Source organism: Lissotriton vulgaris, chromosome 7, assembly GCF_964263255.1.
Source record: "Lissotriton vulgaris chromosome 7, aLisVul1.2, whole genome shotgun sequence".
Lineage (NCBI taxonomy): Eukaryota > Metazoa > Chordata > Amphibia > Caudata > Salamandridae > Lissotriton > Lissotriton vulgaris.
In genome coordinates, this window is record NC_141695.1 from 599,956,375 (window position 1) to 599,973,996 (window position 17,622).

The 17,622-nt window shown below is 47.7% G+C and overlaps 1 pseudogene; it reads left to right on the top strand.

Annotated features, from left to right (window-relative positions):
- The first annotated feature begins 5,097 nt into the window (after positions 1-5,097).
- LOC147702088 (uncharacterized) overlaps positions 5,098-17,622 on the top strand; it is a 33,583-nt pseudogene continuing 21,058 nt past the window's right edge.

A 17,622-nucleotide genomic window follows, 5' to 3' on the forward strand; every position in this document is an offset into this window, starting at 1 on the left:
ACCTTAACCCTATTCAGACAGTAGAAAACTCCTTTTTAAAATATACCTTAGCCGTTCCAAGTGGCATCTCAGGATGTATTTGTCAAGCAGAGCTAGTTCTCCCATTTATTTCTGATTTAATTAGACTAGAGCCTGTGCTATTGTGGTACAGGCTGTGGATGAAAGAGGAAACCAAACTGAACAGAGATATTCTTTTAGACATCTTGAAATTGGAAGGAGTAATGAGGATTCCTTGGCTAAGATACGTTTACAATTTCTTTACGGATCTTGGCCATCTAGAGTATTTTTCAAATCCTCCTACCATCAGGGCAGTGACTAGAAGGGAATTGAGGAAAGAGGGTCTTTTGCTGTTGGACACTCTTAGAATGTCATCCGAGATTTTAAAGCCGACAGTCCTGCATAATCAAATGATTTTAACTACTTTTAATATTCAGCCATACTTAATTTTTGTTCCCGGTGTTTATGATATGTTTTTATTAACCCGCTTTAGGCTAGGGGTCTTTCATAGACTAGTCACCTTTCCTGTTATGAATGACTGGTCGCAAGACCTCCAGCCTTGCCCCTGTGACAAAATGTCCCCTCAATCCACGATCCATGTCGTTTTATTTAGTAATTTTTTTTCCTCTGTTAGGAGGCTGTTGTTGGTACCATACTAAAACAGTCTGGGCTACGTCAATGTCGTCCGCTTTATTGTCATTACAATTTTTAGATAGCGAAAACGGTGCTCCTAGAACCACAGCATTTTTGAAAAAAGTTTTTTGTATATTAGGAAATCTGTGTCTAATTGAATGTTTTTTGTACTGAAATGACGGTTTTCCTTTTAAAATAATGTAATACTGTAACATTTAACATGATTTTATGTAATGTTCATTATGAATTTTCACCCATGAAATTGTTTATGTACTTTATATTTGTGTGCTTTTATGATTGCTATTTATCAATCGAATAAAGCCTTTTTGAACTTGAACTTGAAACCAAGGGTCAGTCGGTTGACACCTGGAACTAGGCCATGGCTATCAAAACTTAAGTATCCCTACTCAACAAGTCAGTTGCCACTCCTGGACAATCGACACTGACCGCTACTGGGCACCCCAAGAGACTGGTTCTTGAAGGCAAAACATTTGCACCCGAGTCTGCCGGACCCAGGACTGTTGCCTGAGTCTAGATTGGTCACCCAAAAGAGGGACACTAGCCTCCATCAAAGGATACTGCTGGAAACGCTGTGACTGGAGAACTGTAGCCCAGCAGCAGCTGATCTTCTAGTGGCTCAAAGAGGATTTCAAGTGTTCGAGACCTCTGTGGCCAAAAACACTCCACCTGACCTGTGGACTGAGAAGTAACCATAAGGACACCCCCATCGACCACACAGTACCCAGAGCATCCTTAAGAATCCTCCATCTCCTGCATCCTCACATCACATCAGGACCACTCCATTAAAGTCTATGGTGGCTGTTGAATAAAGAACAGAAATGGACTGGAGAACGCGTTGGGAGCCAAGTAACTGTGCAAATACTCCTTGTTGGCCTCCCCTGACCTTCTCTCTGATGGATGTGGTCACCCTAGTCGGGCCGGAGTAGCCGAACACAACTCTTTCAAACTTATTAAATGGTTCAAAACTTTATGGCTACTATGCTTGTCTGTTGTTCTGACTTAAAGAATGTACGTTTTGCTTTAAAATTGTATATCTCCGGGACGCTGCGGTGGATATTGCTCCCTGGGTCTCATAAAATATAATCTATTTTCATAAATTGGTGTTGGATTTCTTTTGTGGCGTGTGACTTTTTTATTTCGCTGTTTGGTGCCTCTATACGCTTTATTCTAGTTAAGACTTGCTGCTCAAAGCCACAGCAACCCGGGTTTACGCTAAAGGTTTTGCAAATGAGCCTGATTAGACTCAAGGCAGTTTTTGCACCCAAATTCTCACAATAACGTACAGCTCATACTGGCCGGGCTACACCTGGTTTTCATCACAACTTCTCACAAATGTCCTCAATGTAAGAATCAATTAGCCGATTTTTTTCATGACATGCCAATGCTATGCACTTCAGCCCTTCTAGCAAGATGTGTGTGCACTGGTCACGCGGGTGACAGGCAAACTCACATTTGCACACCAAAAACTTGCATTCTAGATATAATGCCTCACCCAAAGGAGGGCAAACTTTAATATAAATTTGTTGATCTTTCCCTCGAGCTTGTGAATGCCTGCGAAGGCTTGTGAATACCTGAAATCTGGAGCTTTTGAAATGAGTCCAGGCTGAGGATAATGCAGTGAGACGTCTGAAACACAGGGCCGGAAACCCTCAACAATCACAGGTCAGGATACCATACTGCAGCAGGTCAGACATAAAGCCGCCATAGACTGCGGGCAAGGGGGCATCAACCCACCCAGTCCAAACCACCATCCCCACCAGTGCACCGCAGCTGACTGCCCATACGCCCCATGCAGTTGAGGCACAGTTAAAAGTCCTCTTGCAGGTCCTGCAATTGATGGAGTTGCAGACATGCACAGGACTCACTAAGTTAGCTCCTCATCTTCGTCGAAGTACACTCCCCTCTCCCCCACTGCCTGTTTGTACCTGTGCTGTTGGTACACCCCTTAATTGTGTGATATAATTCTACCACACTGGCTCACTCCTTCTGAGCGCATGTGGACACTGCAGCTTTCACTAAGCATTGCCCTTGCCAACGCCACCAAAGACAGAACCAACACAACTACTGACCATTTCAATCTACACATGTGACAATTTTTACTATTCCAGTCCCCCAAAGCTTCAAGGATGGCTTGGGCAGCTGGTGTTAGTCATTTTAAGTGTATATTAAATTAATAAACAACTATTGTTGTGTTCATCTCGAATTTAGACAGACATCGCCACCATGGGGCAGGCTGTCATAATTGATGATGTTGACAATTAAGTGCCAGTGCCAAGTACTGGAAACCACTGGCTCAAATTAAGCACTAGTGGAGCATGACTATTGTACAACTTCATATATGTCTCAAAACTTAATAAATAGCTATTTAAAAACAGGCAAGCCTTTCTGTGGCCAGAATGTCAATACATAAGCTTGTCAATGAGCCAAAATTCCAGTCTTATTCAATAAACAACTTGGGGCCAGATGTAGGTGGCCCATTACTGGTCGGTAAGGGCCGAATATCGACCGGTAATAGGCTTTTCTTACGTAGGGGGCCGAAATTAAGGATTCGGTAATTTACTGAATCAGTAATTTAAGGAATCGGTAAATTACCGATTTCTTAAATACCTATTTGGTAAATTACCGAATTCCTAATGTAGGGATCACTTAAATAAGTGCTTATCCCATGTTAGGATTCGTTATTTACCACGAACTACAAGTTGGTTGGTAAATAACGGAAAAAAACAAAAAGCAATTTAATGCAATTTGCTTCAGTGCCATGTTGCAGACATACATGCCCCTAGGGCATGTATGCCTGCAAAATGTGCACCCATAAACAATTGAGGGGTGCAACAGGGTGTCAAAGTGACACCCTGCCACCCTTCAATGTTTTCACCCTTTTACCGAATCGGTATTTACGATTCAGTAATTGACATTTATTCCTATGGGCCTCCAGGCATTACCGAATCTTAACGATTCTGTAATTTTTACCGAATTATTAGCTACATAGCATTTACCGATTTGTAAATACCGAATCTGTAAAATTCGGTACTTACGAATCAGTAAATACTATTTACCTACATATGGCCCTTGGTGCTTTCAACACTGGGACAACACCGGGAGGTCACAGACCAAACTGCATGGTTGATGGCAATTCCATAACAGGATAACACAGGATGTATTTAATCGCAATCAGTCTAATGTATGGATGCAATACATGACCCAGCCTCTACTTAGGGAATGGCTGCAAAGTAGCCTATCGCCCACCCAAAGCCATACTTACATGGTACAAAGGGCATTTATCTACCTTTTTTTCCCAAAGAAAATTTTATTTCTTTTCAGAATTCCAGCGTGCCCAAAGATTGAGCTCATTAAGGTGGGGATGTGGCCAGCAGCCTAAAATGGTGAACGTACCTTACTGAGGCTCTGAGCCCCTGGCCCAAAATTCCGGCAAAGATCCTGCCAGCCTGCGTAACTGTAACCCATCCCCTATGCTGGGAGACACTCTGTTGATCCAGGGGGGTCGCCTGGTCGCTCAGTGGGGGGAAAAACAACCTGGATCCTGAGGAGGACTGGTGGCGGACTGAGGCCTTGGGTCCACGCCGATCCCGAGTTTGACCAGTGGTAAACAGATGGGCCCGGGAGGTGAGCCGCAACAGTGGGGACTGTGGTTAGACTTGAGGCGGCAGTGAGCGAGGGGCCCGGACTGAGGCATGAGGCTTTGATCGGGCTGGCTGGACTGGAATTCTATGTCAGTCCACGGAGGCTAAATTATGCTTCTCAATCTTTACTGAACACACAGTAGCAAAGGGTTAAACTTTAAACAGCATACCCCGGAAGGACAACCCCCTCCAGGTCTGCACCAATAGTATCACAGTAGTAATAATAAATGTCCACAATGACGTAACCACTTCCTCTTTGCTGCTGCAGCAGCGAGATAAGTGACATTTTCTTCTCATGCATTTTAATGATTTATTATTGCTGTTTTATGGTGAATTTGCACTTCTTTCTTAGCGCACTGCGCTGCCTTTACTGTACGCTAGCCTGCGCATTTGTTTGCTCTATCGGGAGTGGCGGTATGCTTTACCGTATTGTTTTCTGCGCGTCTTTGTGCAGTGACGTAGCGTTTAAACGCGCTTTGATTTTCGCGAGGGGGGCAGGCTGCGTGTAAGCCCCGCCTTCTTTGTTCTGCGCATGTGCGAAGAGCCGGTGACTGAAACGAAGCCCGGCTCTTCGCGCTTCAGTGCATAACTCGCCTGTCAAATCCCTGGCTCTTATTGAACACTGACTGGAGCGCTTCCAGATGAATGCCTGGCATTAGGGGAGTTTTAAAAAGGGCATGCTCATGCCACCTTTAAATTAATAGTTTGAGACCCAAGTATTTTTTCTTTTAAACACTTTTAGGGGTCTTTGCCCTTGGGTTTTTCTCCCCCCCTAGAAACTCCTTCAGCCCTCCTGTAATTTATTATGGCGTTCTACGCTGAGGAGGAAGACAAGTGGGTAGAATACAATGAGTTTGAAGAATATCAGGAACCTTATGAAGAAGAAATGGAAGAGCAACCTGTGGAAGCCCAGGATGCCCACGTCCGGGGTTTAATGAATAAGGCGCTTATCAAAGCCCTGATGCCCTTAACGAAGACTCTCAAATCTTCTAGTAAGAGAAAATCTAGGTCTTCCGGTAAATCCTCTTCTACCTCTCGGGCTACGGCTGAAGCTATGTTGAATGTGGTGAAGAGTGTTCTTTTGGATCATGGTTCCTTGGCAGGCAGGGAGAGTCTTCTCTAGCTACCCAGGATTCTTCAGATACTGATGATGAATCAGTGCAACACAGGAAAAAGCTCAAAAAGTCCAAACATATGTTTTACGATGCACAAGAGGAAGTGCAACCTAAGAATCTGTTGTTTAATCCTCAGAATTTAATTCACCCCAGATCCACTGAATGGGTTCCTTGTATGGAAGTGGCGCATTATGTCCAGAATAATTTACGACAGGGTTTTGAGAATCAGATCAGGGCCACCCTGCGTTCTGAATGTCCCGACCGTCTTTGTTGGGAAAGGTGGCAGATACGCTGGATTTAGATACTAATATGGCGTCATTTATGCGTAAATTTTCAAAGGACCCTAAGAAGGGTTTAGACAGAGCCTGGAAAGGATGTCAGGAGAAGCTTTTAGATATCTCTGGTCCACTGACAAAAATTTTAGATGCGGCAAAGGACAAAGGTGTCCCTCTAGATCCCTCTGAAGTCATGGAATGGGCGCAACCCGCCATGTGTTTTTTGGGCAATGCCAATGTGGCATTATCCACAGAGAGAAGAAGACCCTTCCTCATGCGCATAGACCCTCAGCTGGCAGAGATGGCAACTACGGAACCGGGTTCCTTAGCCAATGGCATGTTATTTGGAGAGGACTTTGTCAAGAAAATGGGTAAATATGTGGCAACATTTTCAGCCTTGGATATGGCACAGGCCAACATCAAGCGTGTTTTTCATTCTGGTGTTTTTTATAGGGCCGGCCGTTTCAGAGGTCGAGGGTCCGGCCGAGGTGCTAATCAGACCTCTAGAGGTTCAGATCAACGGGGCATAGGAGGTTCCCAAAGATACAAGTTTTATCCAACCAGAAACAGAGGCGACAGGGGTCGCGGACAACGTGGAAGCTATAGAGGCCAGCAGTTCCAGTCTGGAGACTCCTCTTATACAGGTACCCATTTTACATTATGTGGATCATATGGTGGGAGGTCGTCTAGCGCAGTTCCTTCCCAGGTGGGAGGCCCTGTCTTCCGACCCATGGATATATCAGACTATTCGGGGTTTCCAAATCGAGTTTTATTCGACCCCTACGCAATCAGTGACTTGCAGGCCCCTAAGGTTTTCCCCTGTAGAGATGAGTTTCATCAACGGGGAAGTTCAGTCATTACTGAACAAAGGGGCTATAGTGCAGACGGATCCACATCCGCACGGTTTTGTAAGTACAATATTCTTAGTGCCCAAGAAAGATCTCGGTTTTTGTCTGGTTCTGAACTTGAAGGAGTTCAATGTGGGAGTAGTGTACTGTCATTTCAAAATGGAGGGTATTCATCTCTTACGAGACATGTTGTTGAGCCACGATTGGATGGTTCGGTTGGATCTAAAAGATGCATATCTAGCAGTCACCATTTTCCGCCTCACCGGCGATTCCTCCAATTTCAATGGCGCAATCAGTGGTTCGAGTTTTCGGCTATGCCTTTCGGTCTCTCGTCCGCTCCATGGTGTTTCACGAAACTCATGAGACCGGTCGTTCAGTGGTTGCGAGAGAGGGGAGTCAGACTTATCATCTACCTGGACGACATTCTGATCATGGGTCAGTCTGTCGAGGTGGTTCAACTTCATCTGTCCTGGACTATCCATCACCTCCAGGAGTTGGGCTTTCTCCTCATTGTTCCCAAATCTCTGCTGATCGACTTTCTGGGTTTTCAGGTCAACTCTTTGACCTCCCAACTGCTTTTACCTCTCAGGAAGAGAACTGCGATCAAGAAAGAGTTGAGGAGGGGGAGGAGCCAAGCTCGCGACCGTGATGGCCGCATTGTAGCTCGGCTCCGCCAGCCTTCCTGCCTAACTCATACATCCTGATGGCAACGGATCAGGCCCGGTCCAGCAGCCGGAGGGCCCCGTGGTGAGGCCCAGCACGCCCTGGAAGGGGGAAGACCGTATAGGGGGCTCCCCCCTTTGTTGCCTTGTCCGGCCATCTTGAAGCCTTGAGCCCGGAGTTGGCGTGTGGCGCCCGTGGGGCGGTGGCGCCAGCGGTCCCCCTTTTGGTGGCTCTCCTTTCTGTAACCAGATTGCCATTTCTGGGGCTCGAGGGTGCCCCCGTGTCGGCCTTGCTTGAGAGCCCGTTCCAGGAGTTGAGGCGCGCGGGGCCGTGGCTGAACTTGCAAGATGGCGGCCGGCGCCCTGAGTCTCGGACTGAACCGGAGCGGCAAATTTGTGCCACTGAATGGTGCGGGGGTCTGTTCATGTGTGCGGGAGCCCACGCTTGGCGATGTTCTTGATGCTTTAAAGACTTTGCGCACGGCCTTGGCCCTCGACACCCTTGTGCTGAATATGGACACGGCCGCCATTGCTGCCGGGCCGCCCCTCTTGAACGCGGCTCGGCTCCGAGTGTGTGCTGGTTCATCCCCATCTTTTGCCGTGGTGAGTGCTATCACTGGGCATCGACAAGAATATACACCAGCGGCCCCGGATCCTGGAGTCGCCCTGATCGTGGTGGGCGCTGACGTGGGTGCCGCGCCGGGGCCCGTTCCTGCTCGACTGCTCGGGGAACAACGTAGATTGCCGATTCGAGCTGCCCCGGCGAGGCCCCGGTATTATCCTGCGGGGACGACTCCACTCTCCTGGACGGTGAGACTTTACCTGCGCTGTTTGCTGCTCCCGTTGTTGTTGCTGCAACGTCTATACTGCCACACAAAGTACTTGTTTAGCCGCTGTTTGCTGGAATTCTCTGGCTTGCTCCCATGGTCTATCCTGTTTCTAACGTATGGACTCACCACTTTGACTTGTTTGCTGCCCACTATTCTACCACGCATGGTAACGATGGCTAAGACAGGACAGGGGTGAGCCGGTTCTGGACCCGGAGGACTGATGGTAGACAGATGAAGATGAGAAGCGCCTTCAACCATGACACTATGAACGAATTCTTCGAAATGTTTATGATACCCGAGCCTATGTTGCTTTCGTCTTGATGTTGCATTAATGTGGGTGATGGCGGGGGGTAGGGGCCGAATGCTTCGATTGATGGCTCTTCTCCCCCTTTGGTTCCTTTTTCTTTTCCTGTCTCTACTGTCTCCTTTCCCTTTCCCTAACTTCTCCTATATTTCGGGTTCCTATTTAGGGCGACAGGCACGCTGTGGGGGGGGGGGGGTAGGCCGTAGCCTTCTGCAGGGGTGCAGGGTGGGGTGGGTGGGTATGGGTCTTTTTCTGGCCATTTTCTTTTTAGTTTCTATGGCTCTTTTGTGTCCCTTTCCTAGGACGCCGTGGCTGTGCGTGTTTCCCACTGTGTTATTGCTTGAGGGGGGGGAGGGTGTGGTTCTTTTCCCTTATACGTTGTTGATTGCACAGATATCCTGACCTGCACGCCCCACCCGCCCAATAACGTTGTCCCCAGTCACTTTGCTCGCCCCTATCGCAGTGGGGGCGCGTACAGCAGCGCGGCATTCCTTCCTTTTCTCTTTTTATTGTTCCTCTTTTTCTTATCTTCTGGGTCAGTATGGAGAATGACTATAACTCCTTTTGCTGCTCTGGTTACTCAGTTCGGTATAAGTACGTCACTTTGGTGGCCGAGTGTACGTGGCGGACTACGGTGTGTACTGGTTGGATATATGGCACCTCTATTCTGATTGCTGTAGACTGTTGCTTAAGACCGTTTTTATTGATGCCTTACTGTCTCGCTGCTGTGTACGTGGCCCGCTGTGGACACTCGGATGATTTGACTGTATCTGATCCTGCTATAATTTCCTATTATAAAATTAACCTTCTTTGATCCTGAGTCGGGTGGTCACACTCAGTCCCTCCATGATTGCATTATTGGTTCGCCTTACACTGAGTGACTGCTGTGAAACCTCTGTATTGAATTACTTGCCTTCCAGATTGCTTCGTGGCCGGCCTATTTGGTTGTAGGCCCGTATTTGTATGCTAATATCTGCACAATAAAGGTTTTCAAAAAAAGAAAGAGTTGAGGAGAGCGCTTGCCTCTCCGACAATATCATGGAGGACGTTAGCCCGCCTCGTGGGTTTGTTGGCGGCGTCCATTCAGGCAATTTTTCCCGGACCCTTACACTACAGGGCCTTACAGAGGTTGAAGATCCTGGATCTCCGCAGGGGCTTACATTATGCATAACAGATTGCGTTGTCTCGGGAGGCTCGCCTAGAAATGAATTGGTGGTTAGAACACATGGACGCTTGGAATGGCAAGGCTATCTTTGCGGCGACTCCGGATGCCTTCATAGAGTCCGACGCAAGCCGGTGGGGCTGGGGTGCTCGTTGTGGGACACTAGAGACCGGAGGTTGGTGGTCCCAAGAGGAGTTGCGACTTCATATTAACTGCCTGGAATTGTTGGCAGGATCTTTTGCGATTCGAACTCTTTCTCCACAGAGAGCGAGTTGTTGTATTCTTCTGCGTCTGGACAATGTGTCCGCAGTTCGTTACATCAATCGCCTGGGCGGTACCAGGTCCCGACTTCTAGCGGAAATTGCCAAGGATTTTTGGCACTATTGTCTGGATCACCACATCTCAGTGACGGCGGAATACATTCCAGGTTCATCGAATGTGGTGGCAGATTGGAATTCCAGATTTCTGAGGGACCCCAGCGATTGGGGACTTCATCCCAATGTGTTCCAAGCATTGAACTCCAAATGGGGTCCATGTGCTCTGGATCTGTGTGCGTCCCGACTCAACAGACAGCTTCCCCTGTTTTACAGTTGGCGTCCGGATCCGTTAGCGATCAGCTCGTACGCATTCCTTCAATCGCGGACGACGGGCATTCTGTATGCCTTTCCACCCTTTGTCATGATTCCAAGGATGTTAGCTCAGATACGCAGACAGGGGGCGGAAATAATCCTAGTTTCCCCATGATGGAAAGCCCAAGCGTGGTTTCCGGGGGCAATGAGCTTATCATGCGTCCCTCCGGTTCGGATCAGGTTTTATCCAGAGTTGTTGACGGACCCGGTGGGCCTCCTTCATCCCTTGGTCCTGCAAGGCCAGTTACCTCTCATGGCGTGGAGACTTTCCGGCGACGCTGGCAAATGCCGGGAGTTTCGCAAGACACTCTCTTTTTTCTCTCCCAGTCTTGGGCACCTTCCACGCACAAACAATACGAATCCGCTTGGCGTTGATGGGTGCGTTGGTGTGGTGAACGGCAAAGTGATCCATTGGGATCCGGAGTCTCTGTGATTGTGAATTTTTTGTCTGAATTGGCCAAATCTGGCATGGCCTATCGGACGGTAAACAATTTTAGATCAGCCATTTCAGCAGGACATCGTCATGTAGATGGTAGACCTGTGGGGGAACATCCCTTGGTCTTTAAGGTATTGCACGGTATCAGGTTGGTAATTCCTCCTCAACCTAGATATCAAACGTTATGGGATGCTTACATAGTTCTGAAATTCTTGAAAACTTGGCCAGCCAATGAAGGACTGTCGCGCAAACAATTGTCTGCCCAATTGACACTTTTACTATGTCTTATTTCATGTAGACGTGTGTCAGACGCACGTGGTCTGGATTTAGCAGGTAGAGTGTTTACTCCGTCTGGAGTTTCTTTCACACTTTCCCGTCGTACTAAGACTAATTCTAAATGTATTTCTTATCCTGCCTTTCCACATCATAGCAAACTATGTGTTGTGCAATGTTTGAAAGTCCATGAGGATTGTACCGGAGAGTTCAGAAATGATGTGGCAGGTCAATTTTTGATATCGCTTCAGAGACCTTTCTGCCCAGTCTCTTCGGCTACTCTGGCCAGGTGAATTACCTGGTTGTTGTCCCTAGCGGGAATTGATTCCTCCATTTTTGGTGCTCATTCTGTGAGGGGGTCCATGGCCTCGAAAGCCCTTGACAAGGGGTCTAGGTTACAAGATATTATGACTGCGGCGGACTGGTCCTCTGAGTCCACTTTTAAGACCTTTTATCACAAACCTATTATGGATATACAGGTACATGCATCATTGAATGGTTTTGAGATTCCTTATTAGCGATTTTGAAGGAATCCCAAATAAGGAATCGCAAAGCGGAATGCATGAAAAATGTTGCGAATTATTAAGGAATCGGTAAAAATCGCAGAAAAAATTGCGATTTCCCAATTTGCAAAATCGCAAATTGCAAAATCGCAAAATATGGATCCGGATTCAGAACCAAGTAAATGCCATTGGGTCACTCACCGTTCAACAGAGGAACTTAAGAAGAGAAGGTACGATTTACGCAGTCGTGCCAAGGCGAGCATTGCAGACCGTATGAAGGAGGCACAGAAGACAGGAGGGGGCACACCACCACACACAGGAAACACTCCCATGGAGGATCTGGTGGAGTCTACCATCCAGCCTGAAGCAGTTGTAGGAGTCACGCAGCTGGACACCTCCGGAGCTGCACACCCTCAGCAGGTACGAGAAATGCATGTGTCAATAGCCCCAAGTACATAAGTCAGGATGTCAGCAGAGCACAGCATGAGCACACACTGTAAAGCCTGTTTCCTATTAGATTACTGAGGAAAGTGCATCATGGGAGTTGTAGTCTGGCTAAGTACTGACAATGACACACACACAGAAATGCCCAAAAGTGTAAGAAATGCTGTAGCAGATGTTAAGAATATGTCTAATTTTATTAAATTAGAACTGTGACATGACCTCACAAGCATACATTGATCCCGTTTTGCACTGTTTCACCTCAAAGATGCAGAACTCAATGAGGCCGGGGACATTGATGGTCAGGAATTGCAACACAGCAGCGGATCAGAACATGAGGACACACCAGCTCTGCCTACTGCGCATTCACGTGTGCCTCATTCCCGTAGGGCACTTGTCCCAACACTGCGTCCCATGGCTTCCGATGATGAGGGCAATGCTGCACCTGCAGTCCGTGTACGGCAAACAGACATCACACACAGATCCGGAGAGGCTTTTGTAGATCGCTAAGGAGAAGACGCAGGGCACGCAGACCACAGCAGGTGGAGGCGAGAAATCCAGTCTGGGGTGGCTTGGAGGGACAGATGCTCCACTCACATCACCTGCAGAGCAAGAACACTCGGTTAGTCAAGGAGGAAATTGCACAGATGTCAGGCAACATTGCTCTACTGGCCAGTAGTGTCCAGGAACTCACAAAGGTCATGCAGGAGGGGGATGCACCGTGCAACAGACAGCACCGCCAACTGATGCAGCAACTCAAACAGCAAGGGAAGACCAGCAATAGTCTGGCCACAGCCACGACACTGCTGGCGCGTAGATCAGTGACTTTTGCAGACGGAAATGTGTCACTGTAGTGGAGATGTTGCCAAAGCACTGCATCAAGTGACTAATGCAGTAGACCAGATGAATGCATCTGGTAGGCAAGTGCACATGACTGCACAGGATGACAGCAGTGAGTGTGCCTCAAGCATGAGCAGTACCACAGTGCCTGTTGCAATTGCTGTGAGACGCACTACTCGCAGCGCTACCCCATCCACTGCCAACGAAAGGCAAGAAGATGCAGCACAAGACAGGCGTCTGGGTGTTCGAGGGAAAAAACGCTAGTCTCCCATCCTGACATTTTGAGTGAAATGGTGACTTAACCATTGACACGATGTGACCATATCACTGACTTTCAAGTACATTTGATTTAAATTTTCTCTTTGTTTTCGTATTCAAATGAGTATAGTGACATTAGTCACTTTTGTTTGTTTGCTAATGTTCACCGGTCACAATACATTTACATAAAGTATACTTAGCATTTCAATGAATGTGTTTGTGTCTTCATTACTCACCTCAGAAGTAATTCTGTGTAATCTCCAATCTGCGCCTGCGGCCTTCTGCTGCGCCCGTGCCTTGTTGGGCAGGGTGGTGTGGCACTTGTTGGTTTCCATCCTCTGAGTCACTGTCAGACAGCTCCACTTCCAAGCCTCCCTTTGTTGCAATGTTGTGCAGCATGGCACATGCTGCCACTATCTTGCAGCATTTGACGGGACTGTATTTCATTGCACCTCCGGTCTTATGGAGGCGTCTGAATCGGCTCTTGAGTAGGCCTAATGTGCACTCAATCAAGTTCCTCGTAGATATATGTGCTGCATTGTATCTCCTTTGTGCGGCTGTGGCTGGATTTAGGTATGGTGTCAGCAGGTAGTTTCGCAAGGCATATGCGCTGTCACCTACATGAGAGGGTAGAAAGGCTGTCAGTGGTTGTTTGAGTTTTACATTTGTACAAGGTATGGAAAGATGTGTTGCACATAATTACCTAGCAAATGTCCCTCTCCAAACTCTCTCCTTGCTAGACGGGTCTGAATGCCACTTTGCCTGAAGATATACGAATCATGTGCACTGCCAGGGAATTGTGACACAATGTCCGTTATAATGTTCTTTGCATTGCACACCACCTGAATATTCAGGGAATGATAACTTTTCCTATTGCAATACATATATTCATGAGCTGCTAGGGGACATATCGCCACATGGGTGTAATCAATACAACCCAGTACTTGGGGGAAGCCAGCTATTTGATAGAACTCCTGCTTGGTCCTAGCTATTTCATGGGCTGTGGTAGGAAAACTTATGTGGTTGTGTATCCGTACCATCATAGCATCAAGAAAATCAGCCAATATTCTTGACATTGCACTTTGAGACACACCTCCTGCTACTGCTATTACTCCCTGAAAAGTGCCTGACGCCAGTAGATGTAGGCAACATAATACCTGCACATGCGTTGGGATTGCATTGGTCCTATGGGTCTGTTGTTGCAGGATAGGGTCCAGTTCATGGATCAGATCATGTATCATTTGGCCATTCAGCCTATACTTGTTATATATTTCATCATCCTCCTGACCAAGCAGAGTGACACGTATTCTGAAGATGCGCTCATTGATTTACCTCCCTCTCTGTTGAGCCGCTTGCAGCCTCATCCTCCTCGCCATCAGGTACAGAGCAGCCATTTTGGAAACTGGGGCCTCATTGTGGGTGTGTTTATATATGTTTCTGTTGGTGTTCAGCTGTTTCTGATTTGCACTCATTTTTATCACCTGGTTGGGTATCTTCTTAAATTGCGATTGCAAATTACCGAATTTCATCAAAATCGCTAATTGCGATTTTTCATGCATTTGGATTGTGATTCCTTATTTGCGATTCTTTCCTTGCGAATCGCAAACGGGAAATCGCAATGGTTTTCGCTGAATTTTTTAGCGATTCCTTAATTTTGCGAAAATTTACCGATTTTCGCAAAATTAAGGTTCATGCATTTCTACTCTTTAAATTACGATCGCAAATGCCTTATTTTTGCGATTTGCAATTTTAGCGAATTCCCAAACGCTTGGTGCATGTGCCTGATAGTGTCTGTTGTAGTGAAGCAACTTTAAACTAGCATAATTTGAGCCTCCGTGGACTGACATAGAATGAAAAAATTTCTAGCTAACGCGACAAAGAATTTTCAATTCTATTAAGGACACGGAGGCGAGAATTATCCCACCCAGGATGACTTATTGTATATTGTACATGTTTTATAACTATTATACTGATATTGATTGCATTTTCGATGCTATGTTTGACTTCTTATTTTTTCCCACCCAATTCTCTATTTGTGACTGTTTTCTTTCAGTCTGGCATGGGTGTTATGGCTGTGTTTCTCGTTTCAGGTGACCAAGGCACACAATCTTGAAGTGTGAGCTGTTCTGCCGAAGCTTTGGACCAGACTTCTACGTTCAAAGAGGATGTTTTCTGATGTGGTTCCACGTTGAGTTGGATTCAGTCCTGTTACAGTTTATAAACATTGCAAAGAAAGAGGAAGTGGTTATGTCATTGTGGACATTTATTCTTACTACTGTGATACTATTGGTGCAGACCTGGAGGGGGTTGTCCTTCCGGGGTATGCTGTTTAAAGTTTACCCTTTGCTGCTGTGTGTTCAGTAAAGATTGAGAAGCATAATTCTCGCCTCTGTGTCCTTAATAGAATTGAAAATTCTTTGTCACGTTAGCTAGAACATTTTTCATCCTGGGGCTGGCTCCGGTTGAGCACTCCGGTGCAGGTGAGGAGACGCCTGGTGGGAGGTGGGCGTGCGCTTTCTCCTCCTCTTCCCACCATTGCTCCTCCTCTTGGTACATTGCCTGCGGCGTGTGATTCTGGGGGCCGATTCGGGCCTAGACCATGGCCAGTGGAGGCGGGAGGGGTGCAGCAGTCCACTGGCAATGTGAAGACCTGATTACGCCCAGCTGAAGCCGCTGGGCACGAGGCGGTGAGGACTGGTGCGTTGGTTGCGGCAGGAGCTGGGGCAGAAGTGGCAGACTACTTTTAGCTGCTTGGGCCTGGAGGACTCCCTGAAGTGTGAGCGTTGACTGGGCCAGAGAGGTAGTCAGCGTATCTGGCATCCTCGGGCTGAACTGCAGGCCTCCACTGTGCATACAGTGGAGGAGGAAGACCCTGTCACCTCGAGAACTGCGGGGAGAAGACATGGCTAATGTGAGCGTGAACTGCCTTTCTCCTTTTCTCCACCCTGGCCCCCTTCCCTCTCCCCCCAGCAGCCTTTTCAGCGTGTGTGTCACCGAGGGCCGGATAAGACCTAGACCGCTGCAGGGGTGGTGGGGGGGGGAGAGCGAGGGACGCGGCCACCCTCTTTAGGCTGTGGGGGTTAGCCCACTGAGGACATAACCTGGGGGCGCTGAAAGCAGTTCCTGCGAGCTCTGGGAGTACCCTGAGACGTGGCCCATGCCGCCCTGGCGGAGGGCCAGGCTAGACACCAGCTGTGAGGCATGGCATCAGCAATCCTACTCGGCATGGGCACTGACATTTCCCCACACACTCAGGGGGTGTAGGCCCGGCCCTCTGCTTGGCGGGGCCACCTGGAGCTAAACTGAGAGGGACTGAGCACAGACCTTGCTAAAGAAGAGCTGGGAGGCTAGGTGAAGTGATACAGGTAGCAGGAGGCAGTGAAGTAGGCGGAGTAAGTGGGAGCGCAGTAGTTGTATTGAACAAGCTAGCAGTTGTTGAAGACGGTGTGTAGGGCCTGAGCACGTGACACAATATACGCAGCCACCATAAGAGGACACTAACTGAATACGGCAAAAAGGCATAAGGCTGACTTGACTACTCCGGGGTAGTGAACTATACTGCTGACAACTTGTTGCCCCCTTCCCCATTGCGTCGCCCCATGGTCGTCCCTGTCTGACAGACTCATCAGTGGACTCGCGCTGCCAACATGAGCAGTCCCTGAGAGAGGGTGGAGAGGTGGGGCAGGTGGCATATCTTAGTGATAACTACAGCTGCACAGTACCTGGCCTCATCACACCGACACCACCAGCTCGGAAGGGAAGCGTGCCGGCAGGCTATCACGGTGGGAAGCCATGCGGCTAGGAGGTAAGGCTCCTGGAGTATCTAGAATACCTGTATTCTAGATACTCCAGGAGCCTTACCTCCTAGCCGCACGGCTTCCTACCGTGATAGCCCGCCAGCTCGCTTCCCTTCCCAGCCTAATCAAGGCTTGTATATCTGAATACTTAGGCAATGTTATTTTAGTCCAGATGATGATCCTTCTATTTATATACAGGATGGAAACGCCGTCGACAGTTAATGTAGTCACACACTAGTTTTCCATTGTGTCACCCAATTGTGTTTACTACATGAGGTTAGTTAGGCTACTCTCAAATCCTTTACCAGCGTCCCCTCGTTATTAAATTGCCTGGATTTACCTTTTTTCATTTCCCTTGGTTTTGTCCTTTATGTGTTATATGTACTGGATACAGGATTGTATCCCACTGTATATTTGTTCACCTTATCCTTGCTGATTTCTTACATTAATAAAATCAGTGTCCGGCTGGACACATTTTTGCTTATAGCACACATTGTTGTCTATAATTTATTATTTGCTTCTTGTTTATCATTTTCAGTTAAGGACCTCTGTTGCCTTATAATACTATCACCCGTGGTCCTTGACTACCTAGAAGGTTCCCTTGTCTCCTTAAACTATATAAGGAACCAATGGAGTGAGTAAAGATGGGTGGGCATGTCTCTTGTTCTTTGCCTATATGTCGGGGCACCCGGCAGTGTTGCCCACTGTCTCCACTCCTCTTCGCGATGGCAGTTGAGCCATTGACAGTGGAGCTTCGTAAACGGGGGAGGAGTGTTGGATACCCCTGGGAGATGGGGTGCACATAGTCTCACTTAATGCAGATTACATTATGGTGCATCTCAGGAATGTGTGCTGGATCCCACCAGGACTATTAGAGGAATTTGCTGTTTTTTCTGGGCTGCATGTCAATAGGAGCAAAACTTGTCTCTACCCCTTTGTACATGGACATCCGGAACC